The 27047-nt window shown below is 40.6% G+C and overlaps 1 long non-coding RNA gene across 1 annotated transcript in view; it reads left to right on the top strand.

Moving 5' to 3' along the window:
* Window positions 1-25003, top strand: part of LOC148225052 (uncharacterized) — a 34667-nt gene extending 9664 nt beyond the window's left edge. Inside the window, exons 3-4 of the long non-coding RNA XR_015798780.1 lie at window positions 21338-21414; window positions 24110-25003. This is a non-coding gene — a long non-coding RNA (uncharacterized LOC148225052). The remainder of the gene's footprint in view (window positions 1-21337; window positions 21415-24109) is intronic.
* The last annotated feature ends 2044 nt before the right edge of the window (window positions 25004-27047 follow it).

Here is a 27047-nt window from a genome sequence, read left to right as displayed (position 1 = left end):
CGTGGGACAGTGGAAGGTGTCCCTGCCCATGGCAGGGGGGTGGAACTGGATGATCTTTGAGATCCCCTCTAACCCAAACCATTCTATCATTCTATTATTCTATCATATGCAACTTTTTGGGGCAGCTGATCAGATCCAGGAGCAAATCAGGGAGCAAAGATGCATGGACTATGACCATATGAACATGGAATATAAATATACAGTGAGGTGGACTGAAAGTGGGCTGAAATACTGAGATCAAAGGGATGTGATCAGCAGCAGGAAGTTTGGCAGGAGGCAAGTCAGTAATGCAGTACCACAGGTGTTGATTTTGGGACGGATGCAGTGTAATATTTTTATTAATGTTATGAAAGCCTGGGACATCTGCAAGTTTGGAGACAATAAAAAATCCAGGGGGATTGGTTGTTCTGCCATTCAGAGAACCCTGTTGGTCTGGGAAAATGGGCAGAAAGGATTCTCACTGGAAGGTCACTGAAGGGAAGTGCTGATCCTTCACCTGGAGAGGAATAAACCAAGGCACCAGTGGGCTGGAAAGCAGCTCTGCAGAGAAGCCCTGAGGGGTCCCAGTGGACACCAAGATGACCATGAAACAGCAGTGTGTCCTCAGAGCCAGGTAAATTACAAACACCTTGGGCTGCATGGTGAATGGCACCAGCAGCAGGTGGAATGAGGGGATCCTTCCCCCTGCTCATCCCCACTGGGATGTTCCTGGGCTCTGTGCCCTGTGCTGGGCTAGAGGTGCCAAACAGGCATGGACAGCCTCGACTGAGTCTGCTGCAATTCCATAAAAGTGTTTGAAACCTCTGTCCCAGAGAGCTGGGCCAGCACCAAGAAAAAAAGGGGAAAATCTTATCAGTGGGGGTAAATATCTTGTGGGAGGAAGAAAGGAGGCATAGCCAGGGTACTCTCAATAACACCAAGAGAAAGAGCAGCCTACAAGAAGAGGAAATCTCATCTGAACTTTTTTCCAAAGCACATTTACTGTCAGAGAGCTCAGTCAGTTTGTCCAGAGAGGTTGTGTCACCTCCATCTCTGGGGATATTCATAAGCCAACTGGAAAAAAATCCTGGACAACCTTTCTGAAGAGATGGGGTCATCTGGACATTGTCCACAAGTCCCTGACAATTTCAACCATCATGTCATTATCTGTTAAATCTCCTTGTTGCATAAATCAAAATCCCAGAATGTTTTTTTTTGGCAGGGACCTTAAAGATCGTCCAGTTCCAATCCCTGCTGTGGACAGGGACACCTTCCACTCCAAGCCCCATCCAACCTGGCCTTGAGCACTTCCACGAAAGAAGAATCAGCTGCATGTGACATATTTCACACTTTGTAAAGAGTCAATTATTTTGATGTCAGTTTTATAGAGTGTGGATAAAAAAATGCTCACATCCACTGCTTCCTTTGGGTTCCTGCCGGATCTTCTCTAATTGTTCAAAGCTGGTGCAGCACTGGGGCATGAAAACCTGATGCAGATGACAATAAAACTAATGAATCACATCTAGAACATGATGCAAATGACATCAAAGATATTTTGGCAGAGTTAATACCAGAAGTTGTTCTGACAGGTCCTTATACGTATTTGAAATGTTTTCCCTTTCAGATCTTAAGTCTGTGATCCAGAAATTCCTGTCTGAATTAATTCATGCTACTAGGATTTTTTTTTTAACTAATCCTCTCCCAAATTGTTTATCTCAGCTTGTCATATTATATTTGCTGACAACATTTTAAGTGTTGGAATGGGGTCTTTCCTAAACCATTCCACGGTTCTCTTCTTCTCTTTCTGTTGTGTGTAGAATGCACCCCAAGACATTAGACATATCTATAGTTCATTCAGCGATTCATTTAAGACTTTAAACTCTGACTTGATGTAGTTTTCTCCAAAACATTTTCTTTTCAAGACTCAGAAATGCTTCCTTTTCTTGTTCAGGGTTTAAGCATTCACTTAAATTCATTAAAGCACCTGTAGAAATGATTATATAGAACAGGTTAATGGTGAATCATTTTTTTGCTAAGGATAGCCGTGGCTCTCATGTTTGAATTCCTATTTTTAAATTGTAAGAACAGTTTTAATTCCATATTGCTGCGTGTATAATTTTAAGATAATTATATAGCAAGTAGATTAGGCTCTTATTTGCTTATCATGCCTGAAGATGTCATTTAACAATTATTTAATATTCACCTAATGTAGAACTACCTTTTTAACTTGGTGCTGAGCAGCAAAGACTTTTCTTTAAAAGAAAATATTCACAACTTTGTGAAAGAATAGAATTGTCAGACATGTGCAAAGCACACAGTTTTTATCTATTACATATTAGCTTGGTTTACTTCTGAAAAAAAAAAAAAGCAGGTGATGTGTATTTATTGGTATTGAGGATGACCAAAGGGATCTCAGAACCAATCCCTTCCCATTTTCATGGGGTTGTGGTGTGTGGGGTTCCAGCCTTAGCACAGAAACACCTCTGGCACTGTGCAGAGACAAGGAGTGACCAACTCTTTGCCATTTGAACCATCCGAAAACTCCTCTGAAGGGCTTTTCACTCATATGAGGGGCACAGAGACCAAGCAGCAGCTTTCCTTGTAATCACCTGAGGAGGACAAACCATCTTGAAATGAATAAATACCATTGCAGGTGAGGTGTGGGAAATGGATTTGTAGAGAGTTCTCAGGGCCTGCCAGAAGGCTCACACTGTGTGCATCCAAACTTGGAGATCAGAAATGCTGACTTAGAAATGCCATGGAATAAGGCAGGTATTGATGAGAGAGAAATGGAGCTAGGAAAAAGTTTCAAAGGATGGCCTTGCAAATATGACCAGATACTTTGGAGAAATAGAACTATGAAAGGTGCATTGTAATAGAACCCATCAGGGGTGATTTTAGATGATTGGCTTTAAGGCATTTACAGCATGATGTGACAAAAGCTGATAGGCCAAGAAACATTTATAGGGTATTGTAATTAGGAAATAGTTGGTTTTTGATTGTGATGGCGTGAATTATAACATCTGTATTGTCTCACCCTTCATATGAGACTGAAAATGGAATAAAAAATTTTTAAAACACCTCTCAGTTGCCTCATCTCTGAGTCAGAAAAGGGCAAAACCCAGCAGTGAGGCAAACTCCAGAGTAGGTGATGCAGGTGATCAGGGCACCACCAATTTCCCACTGCTGATCCACAGATCAACATCTGATCTTCCTTCTCATTATCCTGCATGCTGTTTCTGGAAGGTGCCTCCAAGACTCCACAGGACTGCAGGGGGATGCAGTAAAGCAGGTAAATGCCATAAATTTCTAGGTGTTAATCCCTGGAGGATTAGTGCCTATATTGAAAAGAAAAGCAAACTGAAACCCTGGAGGTTTTTTGAGGCATTGAATGCTCAAGAAATGAGTAGAATTTCACATCCTCTGCTTTGGGGGCTTTATGCCAGGTAGTCTATAGGTGAACAAAAGCACTCTGTGATCAATAGAGTGCTCATAGCTCATATTTTATATAAGTACATGGGCAAATTCTAATCTGAGCATTTCAGAATTTCAGTGATGTCATTGAGCACCCAAAGATTTCTGTAAAACAGGCAGTTGAGTTCTTTTTTAAAGCCAGCTGCTTGTATCAAAGAGTTCAAGTACATATACTTCTAAAAAAAATCAAATTCATTATTAGCACCAATAGGATGCAGACTTAGCACCTTAATTGTGTTTTGACTCTATCCAATCCCAGATGTGATAAACTGTCCTGACTTATTTTTAGGGTTAATTTGCCTCTTCTGCAATTTAGATTGTTGAATGAATCCTTTAAGCAGATGACAGCTGTGAGGAAAGATCTATGTGCAGCAGAACCTTTCTTCTGATTAGACTGGAGCCTGCAGTCCTGATCTGTGTTTTACATATAAGTAATCTACTAAGCCATGATTCACTGACAGTGGCTAAAGGACTTAATTAACCAATTAATTCAAGTTTTATCCTTTCAAAGAGGAATTTAAATCCTGGTGATCTATGACCATACCTCTAAACCTTGAATAAATAGCCATGAATCAGCACAAACCAGGGCTGTCCTGTTTCTTTCCTGCAGGCACAGGACTTGTTGACTCAGTTGTTTGTGCAGGCTAAGCCTCCCAAATCATGTTTTCTAGAAACAAAGAGGGTAACCCGAGCATTCAGAGCAGGAAGCACAAGCTAATTTATAATAGGATTAACTTTGCTCCATCACCCTCCCCGTGGCATTGCTGGATTTTCTGTGTTGAGATCTCTGCTGCAGCTGCTCTGATTGCAATTCTGACCATGTCTCCTCTCTCCTGCAAGGCAGGGGCTGGTTTTGTGTTTATTTGGGTTGTTCTGTTTACCCCAGTGACAGCACACAGCCACCCCTACAACAGATGAACGTCTCTTAGCAATGCTGAGGAAAATGGGCAATGTTCACACAGAGCTCTTTGGGAGGCTGAGTGTTGCTCTCCTTATTTGCCATGCAGGGCTCTGAATTGAGGGAATTTCTCTGTGCAGAGCAAATCCAGCCCCGGGAGCTGCTGAGGGTGCCCAGCTTGGATCTGCCTGCGTGACCCTACAGGCACAGCAAGTGTGGTGGGATTCAGCCAAAGACAAAAACAACCAAATTTAATTAAAGATTCAGGTATTAGGGGTGTGTTTCAATTCTCTCTGAGCCCAGTGGAAATCACAGCCTGGTTTATTTGTTTACATTTTTGTGTCTGTTTGTGATATCCTGTCTGAACTTCACTTGAATTTGAAGAGGACGAGGATCTTCCCTGTCTGTGGAGTTGTCTCAGCCATCCCAGTCACAAAAGCTGGAAAAAGTAATAAACCTACACCCTGATCAAGGTAGTTCAGCTGCTCAAATGCCACAGTCTTGCCACGAGTGCAATTAGAAATAATCTCTCCGGTTAAAAAAATTCTTTGCTAAAATTTCAAAGCACTGGCAAACATGGTTTTACTTCATTTTGTCTGTGGGCTCATGAGAAATTATGCCAAGGGAACTATGGTTGCTACTTTTTTACTAACCAGAGATGAATTTTTGGTTCACCAAGTATAAATCCCTGTGAAATATTCTGAATTATCTTATGTTGTGTGTGATATTTAGCAGTGCCATACAGCAGTTATATGTAAGAATTAACTCTTAGCAATATTGTTCTGTGCAAGCCTTAGAAGAGGAAGGTAAAAAATATGTATCAGTAGAAAATATCCAAGTAAAGGCTTTGTCAGGGTTTTTTGAACATCACATCTCATCCTAACTCATGTCTCATCTTGACTTAGTGATTGCTATAAAATGAATAAAGGATTTCCTTGGCCTTTTGTCATTGGCACCAGTGTTTAAAGAATTATTTGAGGCAGGAATATTTGCTCTGCTCAGATGGAAGTTCTGTCTAACTCAGCATCACGTCCAACAAAGTTCAAAAGGAACAGGACAAACATGACCTTGTTCTTTGAGATGTTCTTCAGCCATTTAGGGAAGAGGGCATGTGCTTTTATACAAGAAAAATCATTATTTGAAATTATTGTTTGAATCCAGCAACTCAGAGGCTAAATAACCTTCCTCTGTCTGTAGTCTGAAAATGCATTTTCAGAGAAGAAAACACAATTCCCCTTTGGTTATGTCTTGAAACTACTAGGACACCAAAGAATCCAAGAAAATTCTAATGGCAAGTGTTTATTCTTTATTTTTTTCCCTGCAAAATAAGATAACAACTACGCCTGTCAATAACTGGTAATCATAGAAAATAGTTATTTTCATTGCACTTGTATCAGCACTATTATTGTGATTCCACAGACATTTTGTGCTTTCAGAATTTCTATTTTAAGTGTAGCATGCATGAATCTTTAGTAACCTTTTAACTTTTTTTCCCCAATACTTCATTTAGAAACCAAAATCAAAATTATTTCACTGAAGGACATGAACAGAACATGGGCTCATTTCCTGGAGATACATTCCACCAACTCTCAGTCATAATTCAGGGTTAGGACTGATATATCCCTGTACAACAGTTAAATATTTGAGTTAGCATGATAGAATCATCTTCCAGTTAAATAATCACCAACTGAAAATATTTCAGGTCATGCTAACCTGAGTACCAAAGACACCAACAGACTTTTAGGTACCCTACATATCTGCTTTTATTCATTAAAAGGGAGTCAGGAATGATCAGCTCCAAAATGGATTTGTACCTTTTAGGAGCCCACCTTGCAATAGCTACATCTCATTTTTGGCAACATCACAACGTGGAATTAAAAGAGCACTTTGACCACTTAATGTGGCAAATAAAGGAGTCACCTGAGTGTAGGAGTGGAGATAATAAAAGGAAAAGTTTCTTGCCAGTCAGTGTGCAGAGAGCATTAAGAAAAGAGCCTTAAAGAGATTTTTTTTCAAGGCAAGCAGAACAAAAAAAATCAAATAAGATTGACTTGAAGCAGGAAAAAAAGAGAGGGAGACAATAAAAGGAAGGCTGGATCAGAGGAGAAGGGTTTAGAAATGCTTGAAGAACTGCCCATACTGATGAGGAATATAAGGCAGGAAAATGCCTGCTCCTGGAATAAATTAATTTATCTTTTACACTACTTGAATGGAAGTAATTAGGCTTGGAACGAAGTGTGAAGAGCCCTGAATGAACATCCTTAAAGGTGTCACCCACTGAAGTTTTGGGGATGGATCTCAGAGACACCTTAAACTTCACAGGCTCATGGAGGGGAGCCTTTGTTCAGTGCAGAAGCACCAAAGGCTCATCATTACTGCTCTACAGCCTGGTGATGCCCAAGGAATGTGGGAGGGGACAAAAAAGAATCCCAGCCATCAGAAACCAGGACCACGATTGAATTAGGAAAGCTTTGTTATGGTTGTGTCCTCTGTTTGGGCAACCTCAGATATATTAACTCCCTGTGAGCCCACAGTTAACTCTGGCTGATGGCAGTGAATGTGAAAAATTACCTTTATTATTTCGATAAAAACAGAGTTTGCAAAACTGCCTCTCTCTCATTGAGCAGAGTTTCTTCTTTAATAGTCCTTTTGGAGGGAGACATGCACATTCCACACCTTTGGAGCCTCCAACTTGCATTTCAAATTCGTGATCATAGCATCTGTCTGCCCAGCATCTCTTCCAGCTCCATTTATAGGGTTGAAAAGGAGCAGATGCTCCAAGGAGATGCTGCCATGAGGAGCAGCTTCCAAGACTTCTGCTCAGAGCTGGTTTTCTGCAGAATAAACACGGAGATACTACCAGGCCAGCCACCAGCACCTGATCTCCTGACACCACAGTCACTGGCTCAAAATTTGGGGACACCAGGTGTTCCTCCTGCCAAGCCATGGTCTCAGTGACAGACCAGGTGTTCTCTGCAGAACTGAGCCCTGATGTGTTTGAAAAGCACACACTGGAGCATTTTAAAATTTCCCAAACAGGGATGAGTGGGAGATTCCTGATATCTACAGCCATGGTCAGTGCACCACATGGAAACTGTTAATTTTTTTGTACAGTAGAGGCTGCCTTGTCAAACTTACTCTGTGCTGTGTTTCTAGGGCAACATCTCTGCTGCTGAGGCAAGGCATGAAGCACACAGCTCCTCCCGTTCCACAGGGTTTGCCATTGAAAAAGATATTCTGTTTTGGGGCCTGAGGGCAATCTCAGAGTTACCTAAAAATGGTGATATGTTTTTTAAAAAGGTTCTTTCAGTTGTTTCTTGTTCTTTTTTATTGTCCATAAAACTCTAGATACCCCCAGTGTCAGAGCTGCAGATCAGACCAAACATGTCCTGGTGCTCATTAGTTTGAAAATGTGACAATGGATAGCAAAGCAAGCCCAGTGCTCTGTCATCTGTGCTAGCACATTTCTCTGGGGCTGTTTGAATAATGATCACATTTATTGGGCCACTTTTTGCACCATTGCTTCTGCTGTTCCTCTTCAGCTCTGTCTTGACTTGTATGGTCTTGTACTCAACAGGAATAATCAAATTCATTTAAAATACCTTTTTATAGAAATCTAGAATGGTTTGGGTTGGAAGGAACCTTAAAGCTCATCTCATTCCAACCCCTCTGCCATGGGCAGGGACACCTTCCCCTGTCCCAGGCTGCTCCAAGCTCCATCCAACCTGGCCTTGGACACTTCCAGGGATCCAGGGGCAGCCACAGCTTCTCTGGACAACACATCCAAGTACCTTCATCTGTGGATCTCAGGCAATTAACAAGTATAAAATATTCTATTTTAATTCAGTGCTGTCTATGAGACTAATTAGCATAATGGCTCAAGAGAGTCTTTTGATCATTGAAGGTGAGAAGGGACACCAATTGCTTTTAATTCTGAAGGAAGAAAGTACAACCAGCCCACAAAATCAGACCTTTCAAGTCCAAGGCCAATACGCTGAAGCTCATTTGCCCGAGAGGGGATTTTTGTAACTTTTATTTTTCAGAAAGTACTTCAACAGATTCCTGAGATGGGAGACTTAGAGACAAATGACATTTTAATTTTTTTATTTTTTCTTTCTGTTTATGAAATAGACATTTGAAATAATTTCTAAGAACCAAGAGATATATAGAGTGCAATTTAAATTTTGATATTTGTTGTCCTTGGTAATTACTTTTAGATGAGTATTTTAATCAATCCTGGTTCTAAACACAGTGAATGCAGTGGTCAGGTAAATGATGCAGTAAATACTGAGGGTTTTATGTGGCAGTATAAGGAACACTAGAGGAAAGAGGCACGAAAGAATTCGTTTTACCCAATCTATAAATAAAGGCTTATTTTTCATTTTCAGCTCAGCTCCCCTTGTGCCCCTTATCAGCAGTGTGTAAGGAAAGGCAGAATTTTCATCCCAAGATCTGCTCAAAAACAGTTGTTTACCAACAGAGCTCAGGTGGAAAAAACAGAGCAAGCAAGGAATGATGAATGGATTGACAAAACTGCAAACATCTGGACAGGTCTTGCAGTAGGATCTGCTTGACAAGAGCAGACCAATATTTATGTTCCTAGCACAGAAGGAAGATTATCCTTTGCTATCCTATCAAAGTGTATTGATCTCTTTGCTTCACACTTCATCAACACAACAGGGGCAAAGCAAAATCTGAACCTAAAAAATGATCAGAAAAGCTATAACTGAGGCTGATATATCTTTGTTTGTGATATTTTTGAGAGAACTTTTCTGAGAAATTCCAAGTTATTTGAGTCCTAAAATTTACCCCTGGGCTGGGAGTTTCTGAGCTTTGAAGCAGAATGTATGCAAGTAACATTTTGTGACAGATTCTTTATCTGGAAAATGGGTTTAATGATACTTTTTCCCTCTCTTTTTCTTTCATTTCTGGTAATTAAATGTTTACGTGATGGTTCATGTTAAATCGATGGGACAGGATCAGGCCTCTTGAGAAGCAAATAATAAGTCTTATGTCTTTACTAAGTGAACATGTCAGAGTGTTATCTTTCCTCCTGAATGATCTTCTAATTATTACTTTTTAAAAACTCACTTAATGGACAAGGGGAACAAATGTTTCAGCCTTGGGACCTCATCTCAAGGTTGCACTTTGCACAAAAAGTGCATTGTGAAAACCCTTTTGTACCAACTGTAATTAGAGATAATTGCCAGCAGCCTGGCTGTTCATTTTCAGGAACCAGGCACAGGTTATCTCTGCTCAAAATGCCCATTTCATTGTGCCTGCTCTTGTATTTTCATAGCAAGGACCTCTCCAGTTTTACTTCAGGATGTGAAGGGATAATTTATAACCTGGCTGAACACAGGGCACTTAAAAATGTGCAGTGTGGAGAGCCCATTCCAGCTCTGCTGCTTGGGAGGTGAGAGTGGTGTTGCTGCATAAAATTAGATTGTCCCTGCTCAAATGAATCCAGCTATTGATTCTGCTTGATGGGGTCTCAGGAAAGGAACTTTGCTCTTTGTGTAACTTGAATAAAGCTACTCAATTCTGGCAGTATTAATTTGCACGCAGTGGAAAAGTCAGGTTGTACCTCCTGGACATCTTCTGGGGATAATTGTGATTGAGGATTTTGAGATGATGATTATTAGGAGATAACTCTCATATATTTATACAACCTCCAGCAGAATATTAGCTATTTTTCCTGCCAGCCTCTCTGGTGTGCTATGAAAATAAAACCATTAACACAACCTGAAAGTGCAAATGTAAAATACATTTTTACCTGTTTTTACATCTCTGCCTGAGTAAAAAAATCACTGAGTCCTGGAGTCATGGAAGTTGGAAAAAACCTCCAGGATCACTGAGTCCAAGCATTAACCTCACCCTGCCAGGCCCAACCACTAACCCCTGTCTCTAAGTGCCACATCCAAAAATGTGGCCATACCTATTTACAAACACAGTCCTCATATTTTTTATTTCACTGGCTCTTCAATGTAATTAAATTTCAGATCAATCTCTTAAAATGAAAATGAGAAAATGAAAAAAAGTGAAAACGAAAAAAGTAGCAACCTTAAAGAACTTGAACAGGAAAATCATAGAGTCATTATTCTGGCTGATATTTGTTTCTTTTACTTTGGAGGAGGAACTAGTGTTTCCTGTGAGCTGTATTTTCAGAAAAAAAAAATAAAATGTTATCTTGAGAAAAATCTATCACAAATGAGTGCTCAGGAAATGCAGAGCTCAGGGAATGGAATGAGAAATGGAGACGACCTGTGACTTACGAGGTATTGGCTACACAAAGGTGAAATTTCACATCCCTTACTAAGTATCCTTTTATCTTTGCCCTTAGGAAAGATCAAAGGGAGTTCATGTTATTTCTATTCATGCTCAGAGCTTTATAAATTGGACAAATATTTTGCCTAATGCAGTGTTAGAGCCCTTTGGGAGCTGGACTGAGTCCACTCAACACATTGCTCATGATAATTTTGTCCATGCTTTTTAATCTCTTTATGAAACACTTCTTGGTCCTCAGGACAAATTCTTTACCATATTATTCTACAGAGCCAGAAGCCAAAAAAGCACTAATTAAACAGAAAATGAGCACATTATTTAGAATTTCTTTACATAACATTTCTAAGAAGTAAGAGCCTAAAAATTAAGCCCCAAGATTCACATCTTGAGTATCTCAAAATCTCTTGTTTTCACGACTTTCAAGACTCAGAGTACAACACTCCTGGAAGCTTATAAGACAGACAGGTCCTGATTCCTGTCTTTAATTAATTAAAGATCCTTAAATGAACTGTCTTCTGCTGGGAATGTCCTTGAGATCCATGCTGGTTCAGTGCTGATAGTGGATAGCTTCAGGTTTTTTTGCAAGGTTTTGCACAGCAAGAGGTGAAATGCAACCTGAAATTTATAGTCCTTGCAGTCACAGAGAATCAGTAACATTTGTGCAAGGAAGCTGAAGAATCACATTTATTTAATATGGCAAATACTGCCAGAGCAAAATGATCTGTGTCTGCCTCCCTCTCCTGTGACTTGGTGAACTTTTTGCTGCTCCACTTCTTTATTCTGCATCCCAGTCAGCCCAGCTATTATTTGTGCTTGGAAAGGATTATTTTTTGTCCATTATCTGCAAGTGAGAAATATCAGCTCTTGAAATCCTATCTACCCTTGATACATGAAAAGGTTGCTTAATGAAAGCCTTAGTAAGACACTAATTATCCAGTTGGATTTCTAACTTGTGCTTGAAGTTCAGCTGCAGGAAGAGGTTGAAAACTGCAGCACAGAACAGAATTTGTGACTGTGGTTGAAAAGGAAGGATAATCTACTGAGCAAATGCATAAAGTCTGGTTGTGCATTTGCTGGAGGCTGCACACAGGTTGTGGTGGTCTGAGGAATCACGTGGGGAGAGCAATCCCTTCATCATTTAATTTCCTCATTCAGCCAAGTGAAATGTTTGCTGCATTCTTGTCACTGGAAAGAGCAGTTTAAAAAATGTACAATCATCTTTTTCTTTTCTTTTTAAATGAAGAAATCCTGTTTAACAGATAGGAGTTTTTATTATGTTAAGCAATGCAGTTAATTAAATTTATGGTAATTTTTACCTACATGACCATACTATTACCTTTCACACTGAAATGTAAATTCGGGGAAGAAATAGAGTTCATGAAATTACTGAAAATGGCTTTCTTAATGATTTTCATTCCAAATGTCTTTGGAAACCCATTTTGAATGGGTTTTAAATATTCCATAGCAATAATAGAAGACTTAGCCTTACACTGTAAAGAAAGGGGAGATTATATAGCTAAAGAAATAAGGAGAACCTTTGAGGTAATTCTGATTTCTGTGTCTATGCTGGAGGAGTGAACATTGTAAGCTTTAAGTAACTGCTTCAGTTTAATGAAATGAGGAATATAATATACCGAGAAATTAAAAGAATCTTGATGTGGTTTTAACAACTTGAGGGAACAGAGTAATTAAACAAATAACTTGATTTATACAAAATGAAAAGAAACAACAAGTTTAACCATAGAAATGTTCACCACATTGTGCTGGTTGCCCAGGGGATTTAAAAAGAAAAGAATAAAGATCTTCATTAGCAGAAGGCCTTGCAAAATCTGGTTTCTTTTCCATTCTGAAGATGGAAAATAATGGTGTCAAATATTATGATTAAAATCCTGAATATCCAATTCTTATAATTGCAACACCAGCTGTTGCCCATCTCCTCTTTCTTCCTAACCATCCTTAGCAGACTTTAATATCCTTGAAGCATTTACCTCTTGTCTAATGATGATTGAACCTGGCCAAGGTATTTGATGAATAGTGGGGACTGGCAGACATGCAGCAGGGTTGCAGAAACTTCCTTTCCTTTAGAAAATCGATTAAAAAATGATGAAGACTTTGTTTGTGCCTTGTATTTTATGTACTGGTGGTGCTGGGCAGGTGAAAATGGAACTGGAAGCAAAGTTTGCTGTGGCATCTGAGAGAGAAGAGGTGTCCAGTGTTGCATGGAAGAGTTGTGAGCCAGCAACCTGGTCTAGGGGAAGGTGTCCTTGCCCAGGGCAGGGGGTTGGAACTGGATGGTGTTTGAGGTCCCTTCCAACCCAAACCAGTCTGATCTTTGATGGTATGGCTCTACTTACAGGCCAATAAACATGAGCAAGTCCAGGCACTGTCTAGAGCGTGTTCACCTGCATGAACATCTCACCTGAGCAACAACTGAAGGCCAAGTGAGGGCATGGCTGAGAAGCCAGACAGGTTTTTGGAGTCTCTGCCAACTCCTTTCAGCCACGGGAGCCCTGCAGGAGCAGCTGCTGTTTTCAAACCCTGGCATTTCAGAGCTCACACAGCCTCGGTGCTGGTCAACCCAAGAGCAGCTGCTCTGAGCAGCCTCCCCAGGGGCAGGAACACCTGCAGCAGGTTTAACTGGCACAAAAAATAATAAAAAAAAACCAGAGTGGAGAATCAAAACCTGTCAGACTCATCTGCTGCTCCTTCCTCAACAGTTCTGCAAAGTTTTCTCTCAGGGCAGCAACCATGTCGACTTTAGTAGGTTGGCTTATGAGGAGGAGAAAAATTGAAAGGATTATCTGATATCCAGGTGGTTCCCATCATTCCAGCATGAAAACACATCCTGGGATGTCTGTGGAACATCCACTCCATTAGAATTCCTATATAGCTGTCTCCAACTTCTTACAGAAAAATGTTTGTGTTTCTCTGTTTACTCCATTTCTCAGGTGTGGATCCAGCTTCCATTCCATTCCAATAAATAAAAAAATCCCCAAAATACAGAGAGTTTGGTTCATGCCATAGCCAGATATAAAGATTTCCTGCTGTTTGAGACTCCTTTTGCCACCTGCATGTAAACAACTGTAATGATCTTGAAGGGTTGATAGCTTAATCTCCTGGGAATAGTAAAGGTGAAAGGAAAATGTCAGGCTCTGACAGTAATTGCATAAGTATGATTAAGCTAAACTGCTGCCTACAAACTTTGATTGTGGTACAGCAAAGGAAAATGAAAATTATTTCCTGCTTTAGAGCAGCATGGAGGGAAAAATACATCCTAATTTTTAATATGTCAAATGACAGAGGAATGATACCTCAGCAGTTTATTTATACAAATCCATTTGGGGATTTAGAATCATAGCTCAAGGAGAATATTTTCATTGTGCATTACCCAGAGCCATCAAGGCTATAATTTAATTTGAGAGAATGGAAAGAAGAGGAAAATGTGGATTAAAATGGTGCTGTGTGTGTAAATAAAGAAGTATATAGTGCTAAGTTACAGCAGTATTAGGAGTAAACCATGATTATTTTGGAAGCTGTGGAAAGACAGCAGAAACGTGACCTGCTTTTCTTTTTCTTCTCAGTTTTGGAGGGTGATGGGAATACTTAGTTCAGCTCAGCAGTGTTTTCATCTGCCTTTGATTCAGCAGCTCTCATGTACTTATCCTCTACAGCCCAGATCCACAACTCAGATTAATCTGACCCAGCACCACTGACTTTACTGGAATCTCACCAATTTACTCTGAGAATTTGGCCTGCCCTGATTTCTTCTTTTTCCTGTAGCAGTTTGTGGTCTCTTGCTGCCTTGGCTCTCTTTTCTTTTTTCTTTTTTTATTTTTTTTTAAATTAAATATGTTCTTTCACAGCTATTAAATATTTTTTCTTTCTTTTTTTCTTTTTTTTTTTTTTTTTCAGATATTCAAGGTAACAAAGGTTAATGTGTCAGGTTTTTCTTCCTGATATAAGACTTCAGGCTTGACCAAGGCCACCAGGGAATGACTTTTATAAATTGCTCATTGTTTCTGTGAAAAAAAACTAATAACTTCAGAAGAATTCAGCTAATACATATCAAATAAATCCCCAATGATTGATAAAAAACCAGAACACACTCTCTACTGGAAGATGAAAATAGTTCATAGTTTTACCCAGTCAGATCAACTTTGTGTGTGCTGGAATGCTCAGAATCAAACAGTTCAGACAAAAGTGCAAGAAAATCTGAAGCTGAACAGATGTAGCACAGTTTCAACTGTTCAAAGAGGTCCTGGAACTCTGTTATCCATAAGTTTTCTTCAAAATTCTCAGCTCCTTATCCTGCAAAGGGCAGCTGGGTTGATAAAGAGTTGGGAACATGCAGAAGCATTTGCTAATCGATGTATATTACACCCAAATTATTGGTTTTAATTTCGCTTTTACAAGAAAGACAAATTTTCCAGAGGAGAAGCTTGTAAAATGTGAATATAAACCCAAGAAAAATGAATCACAGAGCCTGATTGAAGAATTAAAGGTCAAAATATCTTTTTTGAGAGGGAGAAGGAGAGAAGGACACAGACCTGTCAGGGGAGAGAATAATCCTCCTTTCCCTGTCCTGGGCAGCTGAGGTTTCATTTGGAGTTTAACATCCAAAAGCCCAAATATCTTGGAATGAACTAATTATTTCCTTGGGTCAACTTCTGTGTGTAGGAGCAGCATTCAAAATTAGGCAATTTTATGACACTGTCATATTCTGGTCATTTTTCCAGCAAACTTTGACACGGCTTGGAGCAACCTGGGATAGTGCAAGGTGTCCCTGCCCATGGCAGGGGTGGCACTGGATGATCTTTGAGGTCCCTTCCAACTAAACCATTCTGGGATTCCATGAAACACGAGGCAGGAGGAGAGGTGGCACTGTTAACCCTGTTTTATCAAGTGTTAATTGGCTGGCCCTGCTCTCTTTCCCGTGGTGGGATTTTCCTCCCCTCTCCTCTCATGCCTGAAGTGCAGATGTGGGTGGGAATTTCATCCCCCAGGGCTTCACTGGCCAGCACTGGACAAACCCAGGCAGATTTTCAGCATCACTTATGTCACCCACACTGGATGTCTCATTAAGGATGAGAGGACCTGGATCTCAGTGTCCATTGACTGAATTGATCAGACCTTCTCAAGGAGCCCCACAGGAGCAGCTCAGGCAGAAAGGTCTGGTTTTCTCAGGTGCTTATGAATAATAAAAGTAAATCCTTCATGATAGATCTTGTCTCCTTTTTTACCACACAGATACACAGAATCAGCTTTTTAGCCCAGAACCTTCCATTTGCTTCTCCTTTTTCACCCTTTTTTTCTCTCTTTTTTTTTTAATTATTAAAAAATCTGTACATAAGATCTCTGTTACTCTGGGAATTTCTCTCTGTTTCTCTGGGAATTTCTCTCTTTTCCATATCCCCACCTAGAACTGCCTTTTTTTCCCCCCAGGACTTATTATTATTATTTCCAGCAACCAATGGGAATTCTCAAACAAAAAGCTGTTATTTCAGCTGAAAAATAAGCAGCAGAAGCAGATCCATGAGTGCAACAGCAGAGGTACAGTCTGCTCTCATTTTCAGAGTTTTTGAGCATCCCTTGTCCTGTTTTATTCAAAAGATATGACTCCAATGTCAGCCTGAGTGAATAAATGTTTTCTTACATATCCTTGCTACTAAAAATCTATAATTCAGTAGACTGGGCAAAAAAAAAAAATATAGTTCTTGAATCCTAAAATATTAACTTGAAATTTAAATGTGAGTTTCTTGTTCAAATAAGCAAAAAAAGAAAGAATAATCCTTCATCAGTACAGAATGGTTTTAATCCCGTTTATTTTCTGATATGGTCTGGAAGGGGTAAGTTATGATGCTGGTGCCAAACGTTTTTTAGACATGAAAGGAAATAAATATCATTCTAACATTTCACCAGAATGAAGGAAAAAATACTGCTTGCCATGGGTGAAGGAACCAGCGTTCCCAGTTGTCGTGTTATTTACTGGAGTCTTAGAAAGGAGAGTAAAATTCATTTCACTGAGCTCCACAAAAGCATCCAAGCCACTTTGGATGCTTTAAATGAACACCCAAATTATATTTTTTCCTCCTTAAAGTCCCAGTTCCTATGTTACTGTGAAGAGAGAAAAAAGTTAAACATAACTGAAAAGGAAAATAAAAGTTTCCCCCTTTCCTGATTGTCACAGAACAGCTTTAAAACATGTCGTGATGTCTTTGTAGAAATCAAGAAGCAAAATACAAGGTTTTGATTCCTTTGGAGGTTTTATTATTTATTTATACCTGTGAGGGATTTCATACCAAGTAATCAAATCCCAAGGAAAAAATGACAGAAGAGGGAAAGGCTTCAATTTGAAGAGGTTTAGGTTGGGTATTAGGAAAAAATTCTTCATGGAAAGGGTGGTCAAGTGTTGAAGCAGGAACCCAGGGAGTTGCCATCCTTGAGGGTGTTTAAATGATGTGACACTTGGGGCTCAGTGGTGACCCCCATGTCACCAGAGCAAACACTTATGACCCAGACACTCAATTTACCAGACTTCTCCCGAAAAAGTTTGCTCCTGGGGTTTCCTGTCCAGCTGGCAGCCTGGTGACCTGGCTGGGGACACGAGTCACAGATCAGGTGAAGGTTAGAGGGGGCACCCATGTTACCAGGGACAGCAATTGACTGTTCCTGTATGGCTGTGCCCATGGCAGAGGCAAATCCAATCAAACAGCTGCTGAGATGCTTTGAGGCACAGCCAGAGCATCCCCAGTGTCTGTGGCTGGAGAAGTTTCCACATTCCATGTTCCATGGAGAAATATCCATGTTCCATGTTCCATGGAGAAATATCCATGTTCCACATTCCATGTTCCATGTTCCATGGAGAAGTTTCCACTTTCCATGTTCCATGGAGAAGTTTCCATGTTCCATGGAGAAGTTTCCACTTTCCATGTTCCAAGGAGAAGCTTCCATGTTCCAAGGAGAAGTTTCCATGTTCCAAGGAGAAGTTTCCATGTTCTGTGGCACAGCTGGCTGTGCCTGCTGTCACTCCAGTGACGTGCAGCTCAAATTGGCCACATCAGGACCAAAGATGTCCCATTTTACTTTGAATTTCCCAGAATTAGGGCTGGACACGTCTCCCATATTCACTTCTCAGCTGTTAAGAGGGGCTCATCAGCTCAGATTTTGTGTGGGTCTGTGACCAGAGACCATGGGCACTCCTTGGAGAATGGGATGTGCTCATTTCTCAGCTCCCACATTTTCCATCCAGTTTATTACCAAATTCATGAGCTTGACAGATCAAGAAAAAAACCCCTTGGAAATCCCACACCTCTCCTGAACTGCTGAAGGAAGTCTGGCAGAGTGGAGGCAAGGTGTGGTTAATTACAAAACATTTAAAAGCTTCAACAGAGCGAGGTCAAGGAGAAAGAAATCAAGAACAATGAGAAACAGGTTCCCTCAGTGCTGCATTGTCCAGTCTCAGCATAAATCAGGTGGCCAGACTGTGTTTCTTCTCCTCTCAGGTGGGCTTGTGTAGTCTGTGCATGTTTTAAGACAGGAGAGCTTGGAGAAATTATTTCCCAGGAGGAGGGGAGTAAACCAAGACCTCCTGGAGCAGGTCCAGAGGAGGACCATGGAGGTGATGAAGGGGCTGGAGCAGCTCTGTGATGAGCAAAGGCTGAGACAGCTGGGGCTGTTCAGCCTCAAGAGGAGGTGACAGAGAGGGGCCCCATCCCTGGATGTCCCCGTGTGCAGGGAGGGCTCAGATCAGGTCCAGCTCTGCTCTGTGGGGTCCAGCAATGGCACCAGAGGAATGGGTAGGGACTGACCCCAGGAAATTCCACCTGGACACGAGGCAGAACTTCTTCCCCAGGCAGTGATCACAGGAAGGTTTGCTTCATTCCCAGGGATTGTGGTAAGGCAACTGCCACACGGCTCTCTGAACCTTCTTTGTTTTTATTTCATTTTATTTACACTGGGGACACCTCTTTAGCAAACTTTCACTGAGGATGCAAAGTGACAGCATTTTGTCAGCCAGCTCCCTGCTGGATACATCCCATCCAGCCCCAGCACTTGTGCACATCCAATTTACCAGGAGCAGGGGTTTACTAGACTCCCAAATCCCCAACCCAGTGCTTAAATTTCCTTCTCTCTGAGAAGAGAGACATTTTTTTTGTTCCTCTCTGAATCCATCAACCTAATTATTATGAACAGCTACAGCTGAGGCAAACAGCATCAACAACATTTCAATTAATGCCCTATTGAAAACACTTAGGACTGCATGTATCCACTCCAACCCTCCCATCCAGTCACATTTTTCCCCTCCTAGCCTTCAAACAAGCCAGATGGAACAAAAAATTGTGTGCAGCAGACTTCCAGGTCACCACTGTGGGGCATGGAAAATGGATTGACAGTGCACATAGCACAACAGAAGCTAATTTTGCTCGTCTCTTTAGTCCCTGCTGAGCAGCTGAGCCTGTGCCTGACACAAAACAGCTCGTGGTGGCAAGTGGCTTTGTCTCTCAGTGTGGCCTGATGTTCAGCTCACCTTGCCCAGTCCAAGTATTTATCCTGAGCCAGCACGGGTTGTGGATGCTGTTGTTGATGAAGATCGGAGGGTTCTGAGGAATTTTCTAGTCCCAGCTGGCATGTAGCCCTAAAAGGCTGCTGGAGACCCCAAAAAAGTGATGAAGTGCAGCTCAGTCTGGAAAGGGAGCTCCTCATCTTCCTGAAAGGAATGATGTGGGGTTGGTCTCTTCTCCCAGGTAGCAAGAGACAGAACGAGAGGAAATCATCTCAAGTTGCACCAGGGGAGGTTTAGACTGGATTTTAGGAAATAATTCTTCACAGAAGGACTGGTCAGACATTGGAACAGGCTGCCCCAAGTCAACCCATCACACCATGGAAGTGATGGAGTCACCATCCCTGGAGGGATTTTGTGTGGATGTGGCACTTGGGTGCATAGATTAGTGGTGGATCTGGCAGTGCTGGGTTAACATTTGAACTCAGAGATTTTATAGGTCCCTTCCAACTTAAATAATCTTTTGACTCTATGAAATCTCATATTTTCTGGCTTGGGACACCATGGAGAAAGCAACAATTCTTTTCTGATATGAACAGAAATTAATATTGGAGCATTGGAGCACAGCACATTTATTTCACACCAGAAAATAACCTCCCTGAGGTGAAGAATTCTCAGTTAAGTGGCCTCATCCTCTGTGCCAAAGCTGCAGACTGAAAGGGCCAAAGCTAAAAAGGAATCTTCTCTGTCACCTTCAGCTGATGTTCTGCACAGTTGGGAGTTGGGGATGAGCAGGATCCAGCTCAATAAAAATTAACACTGACATTACAGACATTGAACTGGGGTGGCCATCACCCTTTATGGTCAGATCTAGGATAGGATTCTCATCCCTAAATAAAATTTCTTACCCTGCCAGCTTCATAGCTGTGCTCCAGGAGGGCATAAAACTCCTCCACATGCTGCCAGGTTTGCCAGACCTCTGTGGATGCTTGGTACCCACAACAGGTGAGCATCCCCAATGCCAACGGGCACTTCCAAAAAGGTAAATAAATGGAAAATGCCAACAGGCACTTCCAAAATGATAAATAAATAGATCTCTCCCATGAAGTCTGGCAGGATAAATCTTACTCACATGGACTCATTCAATCTCAGCCCTAGCTGTGTTTTTAATTGGTCCCCACATAGTTGGAATAAAATTTTTGATTTGTCAGAGAAGAAAAAAAAAAAAAGTTCTCCTTGTTTAGGACATGATTTTATTCCATTCTCAAAGGGTTCCCTAAATGGAAACAAGTTAAGAACTTAATGATGACAAATGTGATTAATATGTTGGAGGAGCTGGTAGTTTCATTTTCTATTGTTAAAACTTTTTCATCCAAATAATTTTGAATTAATTTTTAAATACATTTTTGGTGAAAAAATTAGTCTGTGGTACAATTCTAACCAGCTTCCTTTCCCTTCCTAGAAACAATTTTTTCCCATAAAATGGAGGGAGGGGGGAATTATTTGTTTCTTTGTCTTTCTAGGTCATAATTTCATATTTTTATAGCACCCCATCACACTGAGTCATTTGTTTGTCGAGGGAACGAGATACAAAGTGCATTACAAGAAAATACTTGCAAGCAACATCTTACAATAGTGATATTATTTACTTTAGTGAACACCTTAGGAAAACCTCACAGAAAGATTAAATCAAACCTCCTTAGCAATTTCAGCAAGGTTCCCTCATAAGCACAAAAACCCCACAGACAACAGAAAAATTCACTCCTACTTAAGGACCCTACAAATTTTACCAAACTGCAGTTGGATTGTCATTCTTTATCCTTGAATTATTCCAAGAGACGTCATGATATTATTATTTTTTATTTTTAAATTGTGACTGTGATGACGATAATGATCCCCAGTCCTATGGGGATGTACATTTCAAATAACCCGGGGTGCTGAAAAAACATTGGAATTTTGCATTAGGAACAAAGCTCTGGGAATTTAACATGTGTTAAAGGTATTAAACTTTTAGGAAAAAAATGTTTGTTAGTCTAATAAAGAACCTAGTTGGAAGGGATTAAGAAAAAAAGTCACTAAAAGCTAAAATGAAGTAAAAGTTTAAAATTCAGAATGAGGGAAGACTGGAAAACTGTAACTAAAGAGGATATAGTCAAGGTCTTTGTGTATTAAACAAACCTGAAAATCTTATTTTCCTCCAGAACAGGACTTGAGCTGGAAAAGAAGACAGAAGTAAGAGGAAATTCTTCAAGGGAAAGCAGCAACAACCTGCCAGAAGGTAGAGACAGGAATCAAGATGATGAGAATAAAAACTTCCTGTGCATGTGAAAAAGTTGGCAATATAAATGTTATTTATAGAGCACAGGGGTGTCTGGAGTGCTGACCATAACTAAGCACTGTGCTGTCAAGTTATTGGCATTTTAATGAGCAAAGAAAGTATGAAACCACAAAAGCCATTTCCTTCCAACAAACTTCCAGCTCATTTGATTTGATATCTATTCTGCAACTGTTTGTTCCCAATAAAAATGTTGTTCCCAGCATGGACTGAATAAAAGCTCTCACTTCTGGATGAGGTTTACAACCTTCTCTGGTTCAAAAGTCACATTTTTTTTAAGCTTAGAATCCTAAACACCAGAAAATATTTTCAGTTAAATTCTCCTTTCAGAAGGAAATGGTATTGACAGCTATAATCTGAACTTTTCAGGACAGAAATAAAAAGGTATTATCCATAAAGGTTTTATCAATTTTTTTTCTAAGATAAGGGAAAAGCAGGGTAAGAAAGGGAGAGGAGAAATTATATGAGCAAGAGCTCTTATTATATAGTCATAATTATAAATCCAAACCCTAGGACAGTAAGGTCTTAAGATCTATCAACTTATTCTGCAAAGGGAGTCAAAAGTCTGGTTTTTGAAGGAAAAAAGTGAACTCTGTGTCCAAAATTCACATGTGGAGGCCATCACCCAGAAGTGATGAAGATTCACAAAGATTTACAGTGACTTTCCCCTGGGATCTTTTGCTTGGGCTCTCCCTTGTGCTTGGAAAGAAGTTCTTGTAAGGATCCAGAGTATCTCATTATCTTGCTATAAATGTTCTTTTCACAGATACCTGCAAAAATATTATTAGTCTGGTCAGCTGGGGATCATGACCCATGCTGATGATATTTTATATTGACTAATAACTTCTTTAGAAATTAAATAATCTTCAAATAAGCTTTTCTCTGTGTTCTGCTGTTTCCATCATATGGTCCTAAAACAGCAGTGTCATGGGGATTGAGGGGACCAGGCAGAGGCAGCCAAAATCTGCATTTCTTGTTTTCATAGGAGTTTTAGGAAAGACTCAGACCAGTGCAAAAAGCTGTAAAATATTCCTGCAGGCAAGAGACAGATAATCTTGTTTATAGTGATGTTAGAGTTTGCTGGATAATGGGACAGAACATGCATGTACCTCTAACCAGGTTAATGGGTTTGACAAAATGGCAGAGCCAGTCTTGTCAGACAGCAGGCTGTTTTCCTAATTAATAATTTATAGCAGCCTATAGGAGATTTAATAACACCAGCCAGTGACAGAAGGGAAAAGAAGCAGATGTTTAGCTGAGACTTTGAGATGTGTGTAAATGGAATGGGCATTACCCAAACTGAGTGGTTTAATTAGTCAAAAATACTTTGTGAATCTCTGCAGCCTCTGAGGATAAATAGGCAATGCTGTGAGCAGTTCCAAAATTCCTTCCCTAAAGGTCAGGGAGGATGTAGAATATGAGCCTCTGCTCCAGACTCAGTGAAAACCTGGTCCTAATCACAGCAGCAATCCCTAAAGTTTTGCCAAATTTTGTGGCAATCACTAAATGTGCCAAACACATAGCATGTCAAGTTCATATTTTATATTGTCCTTTTAAAATGTGTGATCTCTGAACCATGTAGACACTAAGAGTCTGCTGAAGTGAAGGGATTCAGTTATTCCTACACTATAAAGTCTTCTGAGCATTGTTACATCCTATGGTTTAATATATATATTAAAAAAAATCTCAAACCCCGAAACAAAAACAAATCAAAAATAAAACAACTTCTCGTAAATGAAGAAAAAATATTTTTTATGAATAAGCAAAATGATCTGGACCATTTCTGTTACACATCATGTAAAGAAAGAGAGAAGGATGAGAAAGAGCAAAAGGTGAGAAGAAAAACTCAGTCATTTTTATTTCAGGCAACAATATTTGGCAAAGTTAGAGATAAATTAAAGAGGAAATGTAACAATTTGGTTTTTAACCTTGACTACAGGAGAATGACACAGAATCTTCTGATTCTCCACAACTCCCTGCCAGGAGGAGGCAGCCAGGGGTGGGTCAGGCTCTGCTCCAGGGAACAAGTGATAAAACAGAAACAAATGGCCCCAGGTTGCACCAGGAGAAGTTTAGTTTGGATATCAGGAAACATTTCTCCCTGGAAAGGGTTGTCATGGTTGGAAGAGGCTGCTCAGGGTGGAGTAACAATCCCTGGAGGGAGCTGAAGAAGGTGTGGATGTGGCACTTGGGGACAGGGCTCAGTGATGGGCTTGGCACTTTTAAATTCATGCCCAGCCTCAAGGGTCTTAGAGGGCTTTTCAAAACTAAATAGTTCTGTAATTTTCTGACATTCAACCCACACTGAGCCTGTGCTCACTGATTTGTGAAGCATCTCCTTCAGAAAGACATTCTCTGTTTATTTGAAGGCATCAGAAAGGAAGGATATATGACTCAACTTGAAGTTCTTTACTGAGTACTAAAACCATGTTTTATTTCTAATGTGAACTAATCTGGCTTCAACTTCCAGCCACTCCTCCTCTGTCTTTTACAATCAGGTTAAAGAGTTTATCAGGAGACCTTATTTCCTTCCAAGATGTTATATTCATATATTATCTGACCATTATCAATCTGATCGAAGTCCTGTTGTGATAACCAAAACTAACTTCTTTTTTTTGTTTGTTTGTTTGTCTTTCAGACCATGATTTGCACAACTGAACACCAATTTTTCTCACTAGACAAATCTCTACTGGAGTTATTCCCTCTTGACTCTCGTCAGCCACTGAAGAGCCAGTGAAGAGTCAGTGGAAACCAGGACACGATTAATCTCACCCTAAAATAAATATCTGAAATATGCCACGTGGCTCACACCTGAAAAGGGCCTATTCCTTCCCACTGACTATAAAATGAGCTGTGTCTGACCTGCTCGGCAGCAAATGCCAGTTTTGCAGATAAACAGTGTCAAACATGTTCTGTTTCTTTGTTAAATTCAATTTTTTTTCAGCAGCAGTGCACAAGGACATGCAGTTTTCCTGGATGAATTCCACAGGAACAGTATAGAGAGCAAAAATAACACATTATTGTCCTCTTCACATGCTAATAACCACTCCCACTCTTTTTGTTTTTCGTTGGTTTTTATTTTTTTTTTTTGCACCGACAGACAAAGAGGATCACATTGAATCTTCTCTGCCTCTGCAACTTTTTAAAATAACTGCTTGTCAAAACGCACACACACACACACACACACACACTTCTTCCATTCCTAATTCTCAGGTGTGGAACTCTCCAAATTACAAGGAACCATTGCACTGCTCCTCTTAGATTCAAGTGCCTCATTTGCTGTTATTTGATTATTTGCTGGGGAAGAAACCACATTTAGAAGTAACTCTCTTTCCCTCTTTCCATGAAAGCACAGATTTAATAATGGTCAGCATCATTATCAATGCTGGCCATTAGAGTTATCTTGTTCCATCTGTCTCTGGGCCTGCATTCCATCTTCCATCAGGTCTTATCAGGATGCTGCAGCTGTCAATTAACCTCATTATCTGCAAGGAGAAAATAGACCCAGAAGTGCTGGCTCATGAGATATCTGCAGTGGCAACTAAGAGAAGATTTGGCCATGTGAAAACAACTCTGTTTACAAGTCAAGAGTCTGCATTTTGTATTGCAGTGCTGAGCTCCCTCCCTAATCAATCCCTTTGTGTGAGACTGAGGATACCTCTGCACTGTTTGAAATTGTGTCCACATTTATCATCAGAGAGAGGAGAGGAGCCTTCCAACCCTCCCTCTTCAAGTTCTTTTATTTGTTGGCTTATGAACTGAAATGCTTTCCACATCCTTAATCTCCTGTAATAGATTTTTAAGGCTGTCTGCTGCCAGTTAGGATAGACAGTTGCAGTATTTTAATATTTATTATATTTAGACAAAAACCTCCCCCTTTTGCTTTAATGGGAATGACGTCTTTGATTCCTTCCAGACGTCACCCTTACATCACTGGACCTCTGTACCCAACAAGTAAATGCTACTACTGCTCAGGAGTGATGTAAAAAAAGGAAAATTTAAAAAAACCACAAACACCAGAGCCACAAACCAAACCTGTCAGGGGCTTGAGGACCCCAGGCAGCACTTTTGTGCCATCATTGCCCTGCCCTTCCTCTCTGTGCTGATCTGCACAGGCTCATGATGTGCAGCTCAGGGACGTGGCAAGGTAGAGATAACGAGCCCAGCTTGAAACCTGCCAGAAACCAGACAAAAAAACCCAAACAAACACTCTGTAACAAATCCCAGCTTCCATTTGCTGCGTGTCAGAGCTGTTGGCTGTTCCAGAGTGGTCACAGGGATAATTCCCTGATTTTAGGGATGATGTTTTTCACAATGAGGGTGGTCAGACCCTGGCACGGGGTGCCCAGAGAAGCTGTGGCTGCCCCTGGATCCCTGGCAGTGTCCTGGATCCCTGGCAGTGTCCTGGATCCCTGGCAGTATTCCAGGCCAGGTTGGAGCACCCTGGTCTAGTGGAGGTGGCCCCTGCCCATGGCAGAGATTTGGATGAGATGACCCTTAAAGCCCAAACTCTTCCATGATTCCATTATTCTTTCTCCATCCATCAGCTGCCTGAGATAAAAGAGGCTCTTGTGATATTGGACACATTTACCAGGCCCTTAGAGGACAACTGGGTGTTTTTCATATTGCCCTGATGCAGATGCAGGTGCACATAATTGTTTATAATCTCACCACTACCCACTTCAGGATGGGTTTAGTTGTGGGTGAGTAATTATTGCCCAGCAAGGTACAGCTGGATGTCACAAATTATTCTGTAAAATATGCTGGGAAGAGGTGAAGATCTCAGTCCTGACTGGAACTCTGGGGCTAAGAAACCCTCCTCGAAAAAGAAATTTGCCAGAGTGAGATGTTTAGAATCACAGAATCACAGAAACATTAAGGTTGGAAGAGACCTCTGAGATCAGTGGTTAATCCAACACCATATCCATCATTAAACTGTGTTCTCAAGTGCCACATCCACAAGTCTTTTGAACACTTCCAGAAATGGTGATTCCACCATAGCCCTGGCAGCCTGTTCCAATGCCTGACCATCCTTTCAGAGAAGATTTTTTCTGAATATCCAATTTAAACCTAATGTGATGCAACTTCAGGCTGTTTCCTCTTATCCTGTCACTTGTTACCTGGGAAAAGAGACTGACCCACACCTTACTACAGCCTCCTTTCAGGTACTTTATTACATGTTAGGAAATTAAATCTATTTGATTGGCATTTCTTTGAGATCAGTATGTTCAGAAAGTGTTAACCAGACCTCAAAAAACAGAGGCTGTAAGAAAATATATTTGGAGGGAGCTGTTTTTCCAATGAAAAGATGATGAAGAGATAAAGTTGGTTCCCTAAGTTAAACTACTGAGCAAATTAAACTTGATAAGACACTTCTTTCCCAGAGAAAATTTGCTATTCTCAAAAGCTGTCTCAAATTTGATGTATCCCCTCAATGACTTGGGTTCTGTAGTTTTCTCTACCCCACCACCTTTAATTAGCTAATGTCCAGATTATGTTGCTCCTTCCTCCCAGTCTGAATGTGATTAATTTGAAAATGCAGCCTAATTGTCCCTTGGACACACTGGCCACAGCCA

The sequence above is a fragment of the Sturnus vulgaris genome, chromosome 1 (genome assembly GCF_052056855.1).
Source record: "Sturnus vulgaris isolate bStuVul1 chromosome 1, bStuVul1.hap1, whole genome shotgun sequence".
NCBI lineage: Eukaryota > Metazoa > Chordata > Aves > Passeriformes > Sturnidae > Sturnus > Sturnus vulgaris.
The sequence above is the reverse complement of the archived record's forward strand: the minus strand, read 5'-3'. Positions and strand labels throughout refer to the sequence as shown.